A 19,652-nucleotide genomic window follows, 5' to 3' on the forward strand; every position below is an offset into this window, starting at 1 on the left:
ACAGCAGACAAGCCATATTGTCTTCATGTTGCTATTTCTCTTTCATGAATTCTCAATTCTGATTGGTCAGTCACTCCATTCAGCCATCTGATGTAGAATAGAACAGTCGGTTTCCAGAAGAAAAAAAAACATTTGTTTTCTCCATATAGGAGAACTGATTTTTAACCATACCTTATGTGGCAAGCAGAACGAGGCCGAGGGCCATGAGAACGGGGCGAAGCCAGTGGCGTGACTTGATAATGAGCGTCACCTGCGTGCTGCACCTGTCTCGTATCTCTCACGGAGGAGCTTTGTAAGCGACGACAGTGAAGGATGAGAGAGGACCAGGCTTGGACTATTTTACGTTATGTTTTGTTTATGTGTGTGCGGCAGTCGTCCATGAGGGGCTGTCGCTTTTACTTTCGTTGTTGTTTGTTTATTTTATATGATTAAAAGTTTGTGATATGTTCGGCAGTTCCCGCATCCTTCTTCCCTTATCAACAAACGCTGTTACAACTTATAAATCACTAAAGGCCATCCTACTATGAGTTACAGGGTTTTTTTTCTTTGAGATTTTTTCTCAGGCCATCAGCCTGCATTATTTCAACATATTAAAATAATGGTGTAAAAGTGAAAAACGACATTACCCATAATTCTGCAGTGAGATCTCCAATTAGAGAATCATGACAATTTTTTTAATAGGGCCAGTAAAAAATGACCTCAGAGGACATAAGTTGGCCCATTAAAATAACTGTTATATTGTTGCAGTATTCATCTTGTTACTACTCATCGTTTTTGTACATTGTAATGAACTATTTGTTTTTTCCTTAGTAGAATTAAAGAGATAGTTGGCCCAAAAAGGTTTGCCCAAAAATTTTATCATTTACTCAACCAAACAGTTGATGGTAGTCAATGACTTCCATAGCATGGAAAAAAATACTATGGAAGTCAATGGCTACAGTCAACTGTTTGGTTACCCACATTCTACAAAATATTGTCTTATGTGTTCATCAGAAGAAAGAAATCCATTCAGGTTTGGAACAACTTGAGGGTGAGTAAATGATGACAGAATTTTCATTTTTGGGTGAACTACCCTTTAAGGTAATATAATGGGTAAGATCTCAATATCAATATTTCTTGTATTATACATATATATATATATATATATATATATGACTGACTTTATTTGGTATTTGAGACTTAGACTGACAAGTTAACAATTTGTTAAAAGGCCCTCCAATGTCATGTTTTGTTGGTGGAAAATCTTTTATTTGCAGTAATGAGAGGAAAGAAGAAGCAAATGAGAAAAGAACGAGAGTGGAGCATTAACGTGATCTGCCATGACATTTCCCCAAATCAATCTGGACTAAAAAGGTTTAGTTCAACTGGGTGTGCATACTTAAGTTAATTATTTTCCAAGGATGAAGTGGAAGACTGGAACAGGGATCTAACAGATGTCACTGAACCTCTACATCCTGAAAGCTCAATAATCCCAAATATCCCTTAATTAATCAACAACAGAGAATAGTGTTCTCCATTTTCTCTTCCTCACAGGGATTTTTTTCACCCCTGTTTGCTTATTTGTTGCCATGCCATTGCCTAAAGAAATTTACAGCCCTCATTTTTTGTGACTGTTTTCATGGCACAGAAGTTGCTGCCTCGTTGCAGTCAGCATTTAATCATCTTGCTTGCCTCTGTGGAATTTGCTAATGACAGTACCCAGAACAGCTCTCTAGGCATGCTCAGTGAGGAGAGCGGAGAACTGCGGGCTGCGAGCATGTTTGTCCTATGAAAAGCTGTTTCTGTCACCAGCCAAAGCTGTTGTTTAACAAGTGGAAACCTCATCACAATTAAGCCTTGGTGGTTATGGCTTGGCAGTGTGGAGATGGCAGAACCCTTTCCCTGTCTCTCACAGTTTTTCCTCTTTTTTTGGCATTACTTTTTTTTTGCCTGTGGCTTTTCATGACTAAACATGACAACAAACAAACAAACAAATACATAAAACTGTGGTTTTACAACCTCAAAACAACCAGAAAAGCAGCGATGTGACAGTTAAACCGTGTTAGATCCCTCATGATAATTGACACACGACCCCCTGTGAATAATAAATACAGGAAGAATGGGCTCAAAGTTTGGATTAATGTGTGAGTCAGAGCTAAATTCTGGACAGGTTGTATCTGTGACGGGTCGGCCTGGCAGGTGCAGCTCTCTGGTTGTGTCTAAGGCAGTGGAGAGCTTTGATCTCTCTTATTTAGGTGTGACAACTTTTTAGTGGTGTGAAGCACCGGTCAGATGGAGGCCGCCTCTAGTTAAGGCCACATGACCGTATACATAGTGTGAGAAAGGGCAGAGGTTTCCATCAAAGAACAACGACGAAGCTAATGTAAGCTACAACATACCGCGGTCTGGAACCACAATCTGGAAAATCGATGTAAAAATAAATGTGGCCTTTACATTAAAGGGCTTGTTCATCCAAAAATGAAAATGCTGTCATTATTTACTAACCCTCATGTTGTTCCAAACCCGAACAAATTCTTCCATGGAGCACAAAAGGAGATTTTCTACTCAATGTTTATGATGCACTTTTCCATATACAACCAAAATGGAAGGTGATTTGAACTGTCAACCTTGGACAAAAAACACAATGAAAATCTATTAATGAATCATCTGAAGCCGTACAATAACATTGCGTGACGGTCTAACCAAAACTGTATTTATAGACTGAAAAAATTGTGAGAGGATTTGTGAATGGTAATGATGCGATGCAACTTATGCCGGTAGGTCACGTCAATATGATGAATGTAGTATTTCTTTATTACGTTCATAGTATAGGCTAAACACATTCATACTATTTTTGTTTTGTTTTGTTTTTTGTGAAAAATAACTTAAATTGTGGTCTGTTCCACACATACACATTAATGTTTTTTGATAAATTAAGGCATAAAAGCATTTGTGTTCATTTTTGGTATTTACATGTCTGACAAACAACACCGCAAAATGGTCCTAAATTAGTTTGGCTTTGAGATTTTTCTTGCTGCCGTTACAGTGCAGTCAACGAGAGGTCATTTGTCCAGCCGTGGCCATTTGAGATGTGTTTTATAGACCTTGTTTAATGATCACACTGCACTCTTAATACCCAGAGGATTGCTATTCTGCAAAACCACATTCTAAAACACTAGGCCAAGAGTAACCATGCCCAGACCTTACTAAAAAATCTCTTATCCTTTAATCCAAAATAATATTTAAGAGAAATGTGGCTGCAGGGCACAGAAAGGTCAAACTATTTTTAACGTGTTCCTTTATTGTAAAACGTAACTGTATTTCTTTAATTAAAGTTTAATGGGACTTTACAGTAATGGGATGTCTACATATCTGAGTGCATAAAAGGAAACAAAATATAATTTTATGTGCTGTCTGTCGGCCACACCCCATCTTTAATAAAAACGAATAAACCTTGTCTGCAAAATAGGAAATTAGCCTATTACGCTTTCAGTTAATGAGCTGCATATTTTTTTTAAGAATCTGCAGGGTTAAAAAGTTAGTGCCGGTTTGTCATAATTTGGCGGCCCCATTTTTTTCTGCCTTCTATTATTTCTAATGGGCTAATTAAGCTATTAGCCTCTCTAGAAACTCTTGCGCTTTCATGATAAAATTTTAATGTTCTTTAGACTTCTGCCAAGCACTCAGAGCTGCGCTTTAGGGGCTTTTCAGTTCTGTGGTTCTGCTCTGTGAGGTGACAAAGTCAAAAACCTTTTATGAACTTTTCGTTTGTCAAAGTGGACTACAGAACTGAAATGCCCCTAAAGCTCAGCTTTCTCACCTCTGCATGCACTAATCATTCACAGTATCACATGCAGTTTTTAAAACTCATTGCTAGTCACAATGTGTTGAATGTTTTGACCTCGACCCTGAGTTCATGGAAGATCTTTAAACCTTTTTCTTCATGCATCTTTTTCTCCTCCTCCTTCTCTTTGCTCTTACTCTTCTGTACGACTTTACTAAAGGTCGCTGTGCTTTTAATTAGCTTTCTGCTCTGTTAGCGCAAGTACCATAATGAAAACACATTGCGTCGGCAGATCTGTTAAAACATTAGGGTGTCAGCAAACGCTGAAGCTCAATGACATATAAATGTAATTTATCAGCATGTTTGTGGTAGCAATTTTGCTGTTCTTTTTTGAATGCCTCGCCATAGCAGAGATGCTTTGTCATTTCAAAACGGCAATGTCGGTCTTAATAATACCCAGATCCCCGATCACAACTTCATACTAATAAACTGACTCCAGACTATTTGTGAGCTGAGATCTTTATTCAATGACTTGTGACAGTAAAAAATCACTTAAAGCTAGCATTGGAGTTAAATGGGTCCTGGTGAAGTTGATCAGGTCTTTGCAACTGCTGTTATTTCTCAAGAGAGTGTTTACACTCCTCTCTGCCTATGCCTTTTCCTGGCCGTAGACATTGAATGCCAGAGCTCAGTTCAGATGAGACAGCTTTCAGTCCCATATGGGATTTATTAGGAGAGGTAAAGCGGGCAGGCGTCCCTGATATGAAGAGATAAACCATGTATTTCCCTGATGATTAACGCAATTCACTGTGATGTCATCTAAAATGGCCAACACAAATCATCCTTTGACGTGACCACCCAAGAGTTAAAATGGCACGTCACACGTGAACGTGTAGGTTTGTGAAAAGAATGCGACCATGTGTGGATGGGTTAGAGCTTACATATGTTGGAGACAAAGAGCATTATACCGAACTTGGCCGTCATCTGTCCTGCATTCTGTCTCCTTCCAACTCCTCTGTGTTTGCCTCGTTGTTTTCAGTCTTTAACATTTATTGGCCAAACATTTAACAATGTGTTTCTATGAAAGTTTGGATCCTACTCTCTGCCACATAATAACTTTAGCAAAGGCGAGAGAGACGTACTTATTTTGCTCAGCAACTGTAAAAATCTCTTGGCTGCATTTTCTGCATGTCTCACTCTCCCCAAAATCACATTGGTCCTTTGATAGCTTGGCATTTTGTTGAGTTGTATCATTTGGTGTTTGTCAGGCACTATTAGTTCACCTAACTGTCTAACTGCACAGTTAAAATTTGTCCTGTTAAGCATCCTGTGTATTTCAATCTGGTCTTATTAGAGGCTGGTGGTGCTGAAATGGGCCTCATTCTCATCGTTCAGAATGACACGAACATCCAGTGGATCTGTAGTAAACACATGTTCAAACACAGAGGTAATAAAATGGCAAAAAGTTTGATGATGTTATTGTTGGCTATGGCCAGTCAGAATCTGAAATTGTTATTAGTGAATTTTCTGTAGTTTAAGAGATGGACAGGGCCCCAGATGACGTTCTTTCGTGAAAAGAAAATAATGTTTTCTTTGAAAATTTACATTTATGGTCGGCACCAATGGCCTCGCGGGCAGCACGTCGACATATAGCACAGTTGCGCTTCAGGCACCCTGAGTTTCAGTCAACACGAGTTTGACCCCCAACTCGTTGTCCTTTCCGATCCCATCCCTCTTTCTCTCCTGCTTCCTGTCCTATCTACACTAGGCAAAAAAATAAATAAATAATATATATATATATATATATATATATATATTAAATAATAAATAATAAATAAGCAGCATACAGTGTGACCAGTGTAGTCTGATGCCCAAACAAATTAATCTTATGAATCATTTTTTCTAATAAATAGTTTAAAAAAAATGAGCTACCAGTTTGAATCACTCTGACGAATCCTTCACTAAACTGAATTGATCACTATTTTCAGCTATTTGTCAATATCATTAGGCTGATTGTCTAAATGACAATGTTTCATTAATAATTTAAACATTTGTTTAATTATTTTTTATTTACAAGTGGAGGGTAGGCTACAAACACACACACACACACACAGAGAGAGAGACATCTTCCCTCCTCGCCATATGCATCCATAGAAAGCCTTTACTTTAAACTTAGATTTGTGGTGTGGACTCTTTCAGGGACTAGGAACCACAGGATTAGGTCCATAACACAGAGGAAACAAACTGTGAGAGATACAGTATTAAACATACTTTCACATGTTTTCTCTCACCGCAAAGACTGCTGCCTCCAGCCAAACCCTCCATCTTAACTGACCTCAAGGGTATGAATCTCTCTCTCTTTTTATTCCTTATAATGTGTGCTTAGCTAAACGGATGGCTATGGTCAGCAGAGTCCAAAGATCCACCCTTGGATAAAACATGGCATCATTGTAGTTGTTGGCTGTCCTTTGTGTTTTGTGTTGTAAACACTGTCAGATTGAGTCTATGAGAACATTGCTAATTGTTTTTTTCACCATAGTTATGTTCTGTTTAGTTCTGTCCACGTACTGTAGTGCTCTTGACCCAGTTGTTTTTCTTTTAACAGCTCAGGACCATCCAGCATGTGCTACGACAGCTGTCGATAAAGTGATCTTAATCTACAGACAGCAGTAAGCATCAGGAATGCTGTGGGCCGGCCTTTTACAAGAGCATCTTCAAGTGTAGTTGTAATCCATCTCATTGTGAGTATGAAGCAAAGCCATGGACACCAAGTGATGGATAAACCATAAAAGAAGAGGGCAGAGCAGACTGATGAGATATAGCCCACATCAGTGTTTATAGGCTAGTGAGAGAGAGAAGGACAGATAAAATGAAAAGTGAAATAAAAAGAAGATAATCACAATCGAAGGACTATAATTTGTTTTACTGTGTTTTTACTGTGTTGAAGGGCCAATTCACCAAAAAATTATTGTTTACTATCATTATGTATTTACCTTCATGTTGTTCCAAATCTGTATGACTTGTATTTCCTCTGTGGAACACAAACGGAAAATTTTTAAATAATGTCCATATGACTTGAATATGTGCACTATATTCCAAATCTTCTGAAGCCAAATGATAATACTGCTGACAATCTTCCTCTCCAGTGGGCTGTAACTGGATTATTGAGTCAGTGAGTTGAACTCGAGAACTGAATCAGACCAATTTGTGAACAAATAATTCAGACCACTTTTATGAACTGGAAAAACTGATTCATTGATTCATTCTTCTCCTATGAACTCTTGTGAACTCATGAAGTAAAGCCATGGTGAATGTCAAGATTTTCAGTGAATAATAATTTAAATTTCAATCTCTCTACTTCAAATTTGATGGTGCTTTTATGTATTTTTTGACTCGATATAGCCCTAGACACCATTCACTTTCATTATCCTGAAATGAGATATTCTTCAAAGAAAAATCCCCTGTTGTGTGCCACTGAAGAACAATTGTTAAATGGGTTTGAAATTTTCTTTAAAAGACTTTAACAGTCTCCATGGCCAATAAAAAAACAAACAAAAAACAAACAAACAAAAACACCAGGTTCCATTCTCACACCCCTAATTGCTCTTATAATTATCAGCCATTCTAATGAGATATGCTGACCAATGATCTACATTAAAAGCAGGAAAGTTACTTAACTGAACCATATCAAAGAAAATATTCATTAGTCTTGATTTGAAATAGCTGAAACAGTTGATCTGTCAGTCATCTCATCTGAAATGAGTGCTCAGTTAATGCCTCAGTGTAATTTTACTTTAATCAGTCCTGGTTCCGTAAAGCTTACCGGATTAAAGCATTCCCATAACTACACATTAAAACACTAATAGAGTCCCTTATTTTCTTTCTACATTCACTTGATTATTTATTCGGTGTTCTCACCAGCCCTCGGGACGAGCTCAGTAAATCTGACATCCACGTATCGCTCCACTACAGGTTTATTCACTAATAACAGATGGATTGCGCTTGACCTTCAATCGACATTATTCTGTAGAGGGTTGTATGTGTTCTCCAGCGTGTTTGCCTGATGCTTGACAATAAACCAGTCAGCTGAGACCGTAAACGACCCCGCTTGATGATGTGTGTGTGCGTATGTGTGCGTGAGAGAGTGTGTGTGTGTGTGCAATGTTCTGGCTACTCACCAGACTAATTAACCAAACAGACATCGCTCAGTGCTGCAACCCAAGACAATTCTAATTTGAGCCGCCCTAATTGAAGTGACAACTTAATTACAGCCTGATAATATCAAGCTTTCCTTGTAGACCCGTCTATCTCTCCTTCTCGTCTTCCCTCTCTCCCTCACCTCTCATCTTCCACTGTCTTTATTCTCTCCAAAGCTCTAATTAATGGAAGACACCCAACAGGTTCGATGTAAAAGCGGGAAACTCCTCCCCGTAACCTTTTTCCCACTTCACCCCGTGTATAATTAAACCCCGATAAGCGAAAAGTCACTTTGTCTCATTTTCTTGACAATGTACACAAGAGCCTCTTCATTTGGGAAAAATAGTAGCTCACCCCCGCCTTTTCCTCTCCGCTAGAGCGGCGTAATTAGCATTAGCATCGTTTTTAAAGGTGCTACATAGAGTTTAGCATCGGGGCTAAATCACATCATTACCATAACGTGTGTGTGTGTGTGTGTGTGTGTGCATGTGTCTCTAAGTGATTCACCCCAATCTATCTCTCTTTCTGCCACATCAAAGTGAAACAGAGCGTCGCTGTAATTGGGCCATGCCGTCCTGTCAGGATGATTCAAGATGATGTCTGTTCTTCTCCCTCCAGAGCCCAGTGGCTCACTAATTAACACTCAAAAAGTCTCATAAATGTGAGAATAAAAAGTCAGGGAAAAAAAACAACTTTGGAGACTCCATTAGAATTTCATGGTCCTGACTTATTAGAGTTTTCAATATCAATTTAATGTATTATACAGTGATTAAAAATCTTGCTTATTTTTCAGGGAATCAAAAGGGGGATATTTAAACTTATTTTACTGAAAATTATTTGGTAAATTTTGCATGTGTGTGTGTTTTTTCTAAAGCAAATACTTTCTAGTAATACATGTGCTTCTAGAATGTACTGCCACTTTTTCCACACACAGTTACAGTGAATGGGACCCGGAGCTTTCAAGCTTTAAAAAAACTATATTAATAATAGTCTTATGCACAATATTCCATATCTTAGTAAGATGGCTTTGTGTGATAAACAGACCTGAAGTTTAAGTTGTTATTCACTGAAAATGTTGCCATTCACCCTAATGTTATCATTAGTCGATTTTTTTGAACAAATTGTTCTTTTGAGCAGATAAACATAAAATTATTCATTCATGAATTGGACTCTCTGATCCAGTTGCAGGAGAAGATTTAACAATTTCAATTTAGGTTTGTTCATCACACAAAGCTTAAGTGGTCTTGAACTATTGAATGGCTTGGACCATTTTTAATATAATTATATGATCATTTTGTGTCAGCTTTTATAGGGTTGAACTCCAGTTCCAATTTATTTGAATTGCACATATAATCACAATCAGCACATTCTTTGAAATAAATAAACTTAAGTTTTGTGTTCCACACAAAATAAGAAACACGTGGGTGAGTAAATTATTTTGAATTTTTTTTGGGTGCACCATCCCTTTTCATTTATTTCCTCATGTATTTTATCAGTCATGTTTCTCTCAATCTCTTTTTCTTTTATAGTCATTTTCTTTCTCTGTGTGGCTCTTTTCACTATAGGTCAGTCATGCAGGGTTGTGTGCTAAATCAAGTAACCTTTTCCTTTGCTGTATTTCCCCTGACCTATATTTGAATATGAAAAGCTTTCTCTCTCACACTGCCTGTCTTTTTAATGTCATTTGGCAGTCATTTGATTTATTAGATTTTAGGACTGGAAAGAAGAGAAGAATACACTAAATTTTTCATATATTATGCTAATCTGTGTAATATTGCTGGCTGCAGCAGGTTACCTGTGTGTGTGTGTGTGTGTGTGTGTGTGTGTGTGTGTGTGTGTGTGTGTGTGTGTGTGTGTGCGTGCGTGCGTGCGTGTGTGTGTGTGTGAGAGAGAGAGAGTTTGTGTGAGTGTGTGTGTGTGTGTGTGTGTGTGTGTGTGTGTGTGTGTGGGTGGGTGGGTCTGGAAAGCACCGGTCGGTGGATGTTAAAACACCTGCGAACATCCTGAATAATAAAACAGCCTCTTATTGAAATATTTACACTTTCCCATCAAAGAATCTTTAAAACATGAGATTTAGGTTCAGGCTCTGTTTTGAGAATAAAAAATGGAGAGAATGGAGATGCAGAAAAGACAGGAATCACAGCTCTGCTAAATCGGTTTCCTGTACTAAAATGCAAAGCTTGAAAGTGCCTTTCTTTGTCTCTCCCCCTCTCTCTTTCTTTTTTCCTCCTTCTTCCTGTTCATCTGAGAGTGGATTGCGGCTTAAAAGCGAGCTCTTTAGAAACACGACTTGTTATCCTCACGTAACACATGTCTGAGAAGGGTACAGCCGGGATGATCGCACACCCTCTGCTTTCCTCTGATATGAGGGACAGAAAAATTAAAGGCGGGGAAATCTGTTCTGTTTCAAAGTGAAAACAACGCAAAGATATATAAAAGTTTGATTAACATAAGTAGCTTTAGAAACACAAGCTTCCTGGCAAACCAGATTCAGCAGTCTCTGCTCTGCCGTGAACTCCACTGACATTTGACACGGTGACTTTTTTTTTTATCACCGTGCTGTATAACATATCACGCATTCGGTCCGTGATGCTGAATCAGTGAGCGGCTTTAGTTGAGAGGTTGATTTTTATGCAAGTTTATGTTTAAGTATCACAAAAATCATTTGCTTTTGAAACAGACGGCATCTACACACTGTTAAAAAAATCTGTAGAAATTACAGTATTATTGGCAGCTACTTGCCAGTAACTTACTGTAGATTTAAATTGATGTTATTTACTGGCAACAGTTTGTTCAAAGTTAAATGAACATTAAACATTAACAAGTCTTTATCTTTACAGAATAAAACTAAAATAACAGCCTCATGCAAAGCATTCTGGGAACCAAAATCTGAAGGAAAAAAACAGAAAAAGGTTGATGAAGATTTCTGGTTCCCAGAATGCTTTGCATTAGGTTGTTATTTTATAGTTTTATTCTGTAAAGACAAAGACTTGTTAATGTTTAATGTTCATTTAACTTTGAGCAAACTGTTGCCAGTAAATAACATCGATTTAAATCTAGTTAAGTTATTGGCAAACAGCTGCAAAACTACAGCAAATTTTTTACAGTGCATTGTATTGTATGCTGACGTTACACTCATGCTCTTGCGTTGTTTAATAAACTATAACCAGGTGAAGCCTGAAATGCAGAGTGTATGTCTATGTATTCCACGATTGGTAAAATGATTTTGCCCACAAATCCTCGGTGAGTGCAGGCCTCACTTTCATGTGCTAGACTAACCCTGTGATGACATCATTGTCATGGAGATCCTTGCATGATGAAAGCTAGACAGGCCACCGTGACTACACACACAACAAACCACTGAAAAACGTCCAACATTCCCCTTTGTTTTGGGGTTTATGTGTACAGGGATGGCAGAGAAACGGCTCAGTGTGTGGCAGGGGAATGAGAGAAACCCCATTTAAAGAGCAGGTCACTAAACGGGCCTGCAGGAATGTGGGTTTGCAAATGAAAACAATTTTCGAACAATAAATACTGCAGTCCCAGCATCAGAATTAAATGGTTTACCCTTCGGTTCCATGAAGATCTGACCACATTTTCAGTGGCTGTGCTAGATGGCTATCATTCAACTGCTAAAAACAAAACAACAAAAATCAAAACAAGACCGTCTCATGCAACAAGATCAGACATGTTACACAAGGTTACAAACTATATATATTAAAATATTGATAAAATGATGTCATTATTTACTCACCCTCTTGCTGTTTCAAACCTGTATGACTTTCTCACTTCACAAAAGGTAAATATTTAATAGAATATTCTGACCAGTGTTTTCAATATAATGAAAGAGAATGAGGACTGGAGCTGTCCAAATACCAAATATTATTTTCTTGAGTGAAGTATTCCTTTAAAGTATCGTCATTTTGTACGTTCACTTAATTAAGACTGGTTTTATGAACTAGATCAACTGATTTATTTAACAACCTTAAAAAAAGCTAGGTTTCAAATAAACGTGACATTGTATACTGCAAATACTGTTGTCTCCTTGACTAATTTCTTATGCTCCTCTATTGTAAGTCACTTTGGATAAAAACATTGTCTAAATGCATAAATATACATTTAAAAGATCCACCTCAACAAAATAACCATTTATTCAGAATAAACATTTCTACTTCTCTCATGAATGCACTAGTGAGTGGATGTAAAGATTTCCAGTGAAAAATGACATGGATTCAAAAGCTAGATGCAAAGGAAATAGTGTCAGATCTTCTGTATTGTGACATACATCCAAGTGAAATGGATAATCGAAAAGGAAAAAAGTAGAACTTTAAAAGTAGGACTTTATTCATTGGTTGTTAATTGTTTAGAAAATATGGTGAAATAAAATTTCATGCCAACTCTGAACTCTAAATTTCATTTTATCTCTGAAAACATCAGATTTTGAGAGAATACTTGGTTTCAAGACAGTGGTTCAAGCTTGGCCATCAATCCACTAGGCTATAGGCCATCGTTGCCTTATACTTGGGTGAGTTTTAATCACAGACAAGTATCATTCATTAATCTGTCACTTTTGCTGAGGATGACACTGGTAGATACACAAAGGCCTTGGCCATCACATCTTTCAGGACGGAACACAGGGTGTATTGGTAGAGCAGATATATGTTCCCACTGCCACTAACTCAGCAGACAGGAGTGACGGCTCCTGCTAAAGGAAAGGGAATGAATGTCGCACACTCTGAATCAGGAAACAGACCAATAATCTACTCAGATAGTGACACAAAGTGTGTACGTGCCCAGGAGTCTATATGTGTAGTTACAGCGCTCGTCACAGCACTCCAGAATTTAATTGGACATAGCAGGCGTCAGTTCATGCAGCAGCATGCACTCGCGCCGGATCCTTGAAGGCCCGGTCGGGTGATTTTCACACGCCTGACAAGTGCAGGCTCACAGACGAGGTGACGGGAGGCCGGGTAGTCGGAAGCGTACCGCCTGATTCGCCACCGGTGCTCACGGCCATGGCAACAGCCTCAGTCTTGGTTAAATTGTGAAGAGTAAAGGAAGTGACATGCATAAGCTGGGCGTCACGGTAATCGGTGCTAAATGAAGGACTCACACCTGAGATGCGAGCAGGATACGACCAGACCACGCTGTCAGCGCTGCTAGTCTCAGTTATCCACACTGCCTTCAGGAATATTCACACACATCATTAGAAGATCCGTCCCCATTATGAATATGGAGATTAGCGGCTGGGTAGCGAGAGAAGAGAAATCTAGTTTGTATAGTGGCAGAAATGACAGGGATAATGATTATGGTAATGATGATGAAGACAATGATGATGATTAGCGTTGATTTGGAATGCGGATCAGTGACAAGAGCTGGACCTTATTTACCTGTGTCTGTCTGCGAGCAAGAGATGGCTCATGGGTAATGTGAAATGATGAAAGAATACGCGATATCGCCCTAGCCATGCATTAAAATACAAACACACACTCATATACACATTCAGTACAGCAAGTCACATTAACTGTGTGCTTTTCCTCTGTTTGAATAACTATGAGAATGACTATGAGCATCAGTGGTGCCTCCAAATCTGCCAATCCCATGTTGATTGTTTATACTTTGCATAACATTTTAAGGTCTACACATATTATCTTGGATATACACTAATAATGAAATATTTTGACATCAAAATTCAACAACAGCAAACATTCTTTCATTGATGAATTCCCTCTAACTTTGTCTCCACATTACTCGCGTAAGCTCGTTTTAGCATGCCAATTTAATCTTACAGCAGTGTTCTTGGGAGGATCGCTTTGAACACGAAACTGACAAAACTCACATGTATATAACATATTTCACTATGTTTCATTTCCCATGTAAAAGAGACTAATTTTAAAACTGTATGTCCCCAGGTCATTCTAAAGTGTTAAACTCTCTGTAACTCGAAATAGGAAGTATATGGTCCATATAATCAGCATTATTTTTTTTACTGAATTAAGAATGATCATTTCCCATTCACTTTTGAATGGTTTCTCCCATACCGTGACTAAATCACTTAATTATCATAATTTAAGGTTACACTTCATTTTAAGGTGACTCAAATAAGTACTGAGTAATATTAATTAACTAGGCTACATATACTAGTTAAAGTTAGGGTTAGGATTTGGTTTAGTGTTACTTGTAATTATGCATAATTTACTGTTATTACCATATTAAGTACTTGTAGTAACGTGTAACTAGGCCTACATCACCTTAAAATAAAGTGTTACCTAATAGTAAATTATGAATTCCGCTCATCAGAATAAAGGTGTGGTTACATTTATCACTGTTCTGCTAATTTTTGCGGGTGAAATGAAATCCAGTCATTTTCTATGGGAATCCATGCAATTGGGAATTTCACGCGGGGGCAAAAGATTTCCCCACTCAGATTTCGCAACGGGTTCAAGATGGTCATGTGAATTCACCGCGTTGACCAACAGAAATGTACTTGGCTTGAAAGTGATTTCTGAGTGAGTGGTGCTTCATACATCACTATTGACAGTAAAACGAATTACCTTTTTTGCCAACAAAATTTCAGAAAAAAACTGAAACCAGCACTATTTTTATGTCTCTAGTATCCCTGTGGACTTGTGCTCTCTTTTTTTTTTTACAAACGCAACTGCTGCCATCTTGCATCATTTATTAACTGTATGTGATAATGATCTGAGAAGACTTAAGCATTAATATGATTGTTTTGTAGTAGGCCTAGAGATAATTGTTTCTTAGCGGAAGCTGTAAGATTATATAAAAGATTATTTTGTGATAATGACAGACTGTACATTAACCCCATTCTTGTTTAGATTTCATCTCTTTTTGTTATTAGATGGTCTGTTTTTCATTTTGCCATCTGCACTGTTTTCCATATTACTGTTGGCATTATAAACTGCTTTTATTCTTTTAAACAGCATCTCCCCTCCAGATAGACATCGGGATTATTTGAGGAGAATTATTTCAATTTGGATTCCACTTAACTTTATGTCTTTGCAGCTTTAAATGATTCCTATCAGTTTGTTCAAAGCAATTGAGCTTTATCGTCACTAAAGGCCGGTACTCTCTGCCAAGCCATGTCAAAATACAATCGCCTCACTATGAATTTTATCCTTTGGTCTGTCCAACTGCATTGGCCAACGCTCAAGCCACTAATGCACATCAGACAGAGAAGATAACCATAATTATTCACACACATACACAACAACTCTAGAAATCTGGAACGAAAAATAACTTTTGGATATTGTTTCAAATATGAAACCACTATTCAGCCCCTGGGTGAAAATGTTCCTTTATCTGTATTTTTGTTTTCACAAATTCAGAACAGATTTTGATTCCAGTAGTTGTTAGACACAGAAAAAGTTCAGAAAGTGTGAGAGAGATTTGGGGAGAGGCTGGATATCAGTGATTTATGGACTGAGGAGTGATGTTATCTTTGCTGTTACTTTGGAAGAAGGTTAACTGTGTTCTTCGCGTGTTTGAATGAAGGGTGAAGGTGCTGCTGGGGTGTGGTGATGCATACCATTGCTTGTGTCAATCCCATTAATGAAAACTGAAAAGCACTCATGACCTTCATTTTAAAACCACAATCCAATATTGCAAGCATATTATAGTCTACCAATAAAATGGATTTCAATAAAATCCATGTTTAACCTTTCACACGTAAGTTTAAAATATTCTGCCCCCCTAACGGCGCCGCCATGTTAGTTTGTGCCGCAGACGCAGTTCAGAGAATCGCATCTGTTGGATTTACAACACGTGAATTCATCCACGAAAGTAAGTGGCTGGTGAACTGGGAGAAGGATAGAGTAAACTTTAATGTTACTTATACATTGTGTATCTGATATGAATAAAACATGTCTAATTATAATGGAAAGGATTATTATTGCCTCTTCCATAAACATCAGTGTATATTTTACAAACTCTAAATGTATTTTTTTTTAGTGCTTATGTGAATTTATATGTCTGAAACCTAAAATAAACATTATGTGGTTGAAAACACTGAAAAGTTGTGATATATGACAGCTCTGAGCGCGCCTGTCTCTGACTCAGCGCCAGCCAAGGCGCGAAAGCACATTTGAATTTAGCAGTTGATCACGTGATGCACTAAAACTCAAACAGACGAGGGATGACTGGAAGACGACTTGGATGAGGTAACAGCAGTAGCTAGCAAGGTAGTCAGGAACATAAAGCAGGTAAGTAGTCTTTAGCATCAGATGAGGTCAAACAATGTCTGAAGGAGTGTGTGTGCTCTATATAGTAATGAGGGCTAATTAAATTCCAAGTGTGCATGATTAGGTGCCAGGGGGGATGATGGGAAATGATGACAAAAGTAGGGTCCAAAAGTCTGTCACCACACTGATCAACCATTTCTGCAATTTTACAAGATTTTCATTTGACCTCCATTGAAGCTCTTTAGATCATTTCAAATCATGCTGGAGAACATGACCATCAGGTTTTACGTAAAATTGTGGAGTTCATACCCTGATGAAAAATCCACTATTGCTGGTCACCAGCAAAAGGTATGTTGTGCATGATGGGACCAGCATAGGATGCTGGTTGCTGGTTTGTTGGTCCCCAGCATGGGAAGCAAGAGTGATGGTGTACCAGCTAGCGACATCGTTTTCAACTAAATACAGGAAACTTTTTATGCGTTTTGGGGACCTGAAAACACACAAAAAAAGGGTTTCAAAGTGCAAGTTTTTGAAAACGATAGCGTTAACGTCTCCATGTAAACTACAAGAACGTGAATTTGTGAAAACGGTGAAGTCATGCGCATGCATATTACGTGTTCAGTCCATATACTGTAGTGTTTCTTTACAAAGTGACATGCAACTAGGCCTGGCAGCATAATACAGCGTTTTTAGTCGTTTTCGCGAATCCTTGTTAATAGGGATCGTTTTGACAACGCTGTTGCCTGTACGTGAAAAACTCAAAGGAAAAACTTTTAGTACATCATTGTTGTGTAAACATACCCTTGCTTGAGAACAGCATGACTGTGCTGGTCCAATAGCACTATACCAGTTTTAACCTGCATAAACCAGTCTGGACCTACATGGAATTCATGCTGGTTTATGCTGGATTTTTTGGCATGGTAGTTTACCATAATTTGTAATGCGGAAAAAAAAAGTTGCTTAAATTAAAAAACTACTTTTCACTAGTGGTCTCAAACATTTAGACCCTGCAATCGTGTGATTGACAGAATGAGATGAACAAGCTCCTCTTCATCTAAAAAAATATTTGTGCATCTCTTATTGCTTCACAAAATGAAAGCATGTGTGGACTAGGTGGATAAGAGCACTTGTCTCAGTAGACCCTTTTTGTGCTCAACTGTGTGTGTGTGCGTGCATGTATGTGTGTGCACTCTGCAGAGGTGTGTGAGCACATGTCATTATAGGTTTGATGTGTGTGCACAGATGTTTTCAGTACCAGTCAAAAACATCAAGTTAAAATTTAGTTTTTTTTAGAGATGTGCGATTCTGATAATGGCGAAAGGACAGGAGAAACCTCTCTGTCTAATGGATCTTTACTTTAAAATACCTCACCAGAACAATCTTACTAAAATAATCATGATCCTCCAATAACACCAGCTAATAAAAAAATAAGAGGATTTCTCCCTCTTAGAGCAATATAGTCTGTTGTTTATTAATTCTGAACAGTGTTCTGATTTTAACAATCCATGTAATAAAATATTCCTACACTGACTTGAGTGCAAACCCTTGTCTGATGAGTGATGTACAGAGAGATGAGAGGAGAGGATATTAATATTAACACGCAGGTGACTCTCAAATGTGTGTGATTTCAAACCAACCTAACAGCTCCTGCATCGCCTTTGTTTTAACAGGTTGTAAATGGAGTAGCCTACTTGTTTGTTCTTTTTTACTCATTATTGTCATTTTCCATTTTTAGGTGGATTACCTGTCACTGTTTTTTTGTTTTGTTTGTTTTTTAAGACCACAAAGTTATGGCTCTGACCTGTCACTTGTTTTTGATAGCTAATGTCATGTTCTCTGTGACGTAACATGAAGTTTAGCAAGGAATATGATGCGTGTGCCTTTGTGCTCTTGTTATGGTTATGTCTCAATGGACCTTGCTGTATTTTATAAGCCTGATATATTGACGTAAAAACCAACATGTCCTAGATGTTCAACATGTCAGTTGGACATCCTTTACACATAATCTGTTTTTTCAAAATGCAGATTAAGGCATTTAAGTGCAGGCTTTCAGTTTTGGAAAAACTTCTTTTTATCCCTGTGTGTGTCTTTCAGCGTGGCGGTTGGTAATTCTCCATTAGGGGCATTTAACCAGAGACCATCTCTCCGCAAGAAGAGCTGTCTGTAAATTTGCTCGGATTAAGGTTTTAATCCAGCTTTTTAAAATGCTAATGTATGTTTTATGCCAATTAAATCTCATGTGTTTTCTTTCATGTATGCAACAGCTATCAATTAAATGCAGTGGTCTGAAATAGGCGTGAGGGAGATTAGCCCGTTTTGCTCAGTGCCTCAATTTATTCCTATTCACAGTTTCTTAAATTCATTTATTTATATTGTGAAAAGAGTGTCTCAGAAATAGCATGCTCTTTCTCGTGCTTTAATAGACTACTACTGTTGATAGTTTTGGAATAGCATATCACACTGCAGGACATTTATCCACATAACTAGATGTACAGTATAAGTGGTAATTTAATGATCAACAGATTCAATGAGAACTGTGCGCCATATGTGATTATAGGTTAAACATATTTTGTGCAAACAAAAAATAGTTTAGAAATAGTCATAATTTAGTAATAGAAATAGTCAGCAGTGTCTGAGTTTCACATATTATTGGAAAAAAAAATGTTTGTCTTCAGAAGACTTGTGTCGAAATGACTTGTGAAGAAATGTATTGAGCATGTAGAATAGACTACTGTAATTCCTTTGGTACTTTTGTCATTTTTCAAGCAAGAAAGTAAAAATCAATCCACTTAAAAAAAAAAAGAACTTTCATTATATGGAAAAGTGCATCTCAGACATTCTGGAAAAAACTTCTAAACTATTTTAGCTCTATTGGTTTAGGCTTGGTTAATGATGGAAACCTCTGGAATGAGACGAATGCTGCGTCATACAGCACAAGAATGATAAAAGTCTCTAGAGAGATGTTTCCTTATGAGAATGTGTTGACAAGATCGTCATCCAAAGGCACTTTGAATTTATGATTATGCGAGCAGCTTTCAAAGGACAGTTGTCCAGACTGAGACAAAAGAAAAGCTGGATGCAAAGTGCTTCCAGATCTGCCACACAAACACTCTCCCACTCAAACACACTGCTGCATTGTTCGCAGTCAGAGTTATTCCCGTAAACGTACATTTTTCATGTGCAGACTGGTTTGAGGTAAAACGTCATGATTTATGGAGCATTTTCAACTCTGTATCTATCCTTACTTTTTTTCTCTCCTCTCTACACCCATTGCTAAAAACAGCCTTCGTTTTCCAGTTCAGAAGACGCACGTTTTATTTCACACACCTTTCCTCTATTAAAAAAGTCCATCCTTGCAGCACATGTGGAGCATTCATTTGGATGTGTGCTTTATTAAAACTGACCTAATTTTGCATGATATATTAAAGCTGTGGCTCGTGGCACATCTGACTTTGAGCGTTAAGTGAGAGGTGTGCGATGTGAGCGCAGAT

This window comes from Abramis brama (assembly GCF_963993115.1).
Source record: "Abramis brama genome assembly, chromosome: 3".
In the NCBI taxonomy this organism is placed as follows: Eukaryota; Metazoa; Chordata; class Actinopteri; order Cypriniformes; family Leuciscidae; genus Abramis; species Abramis brama.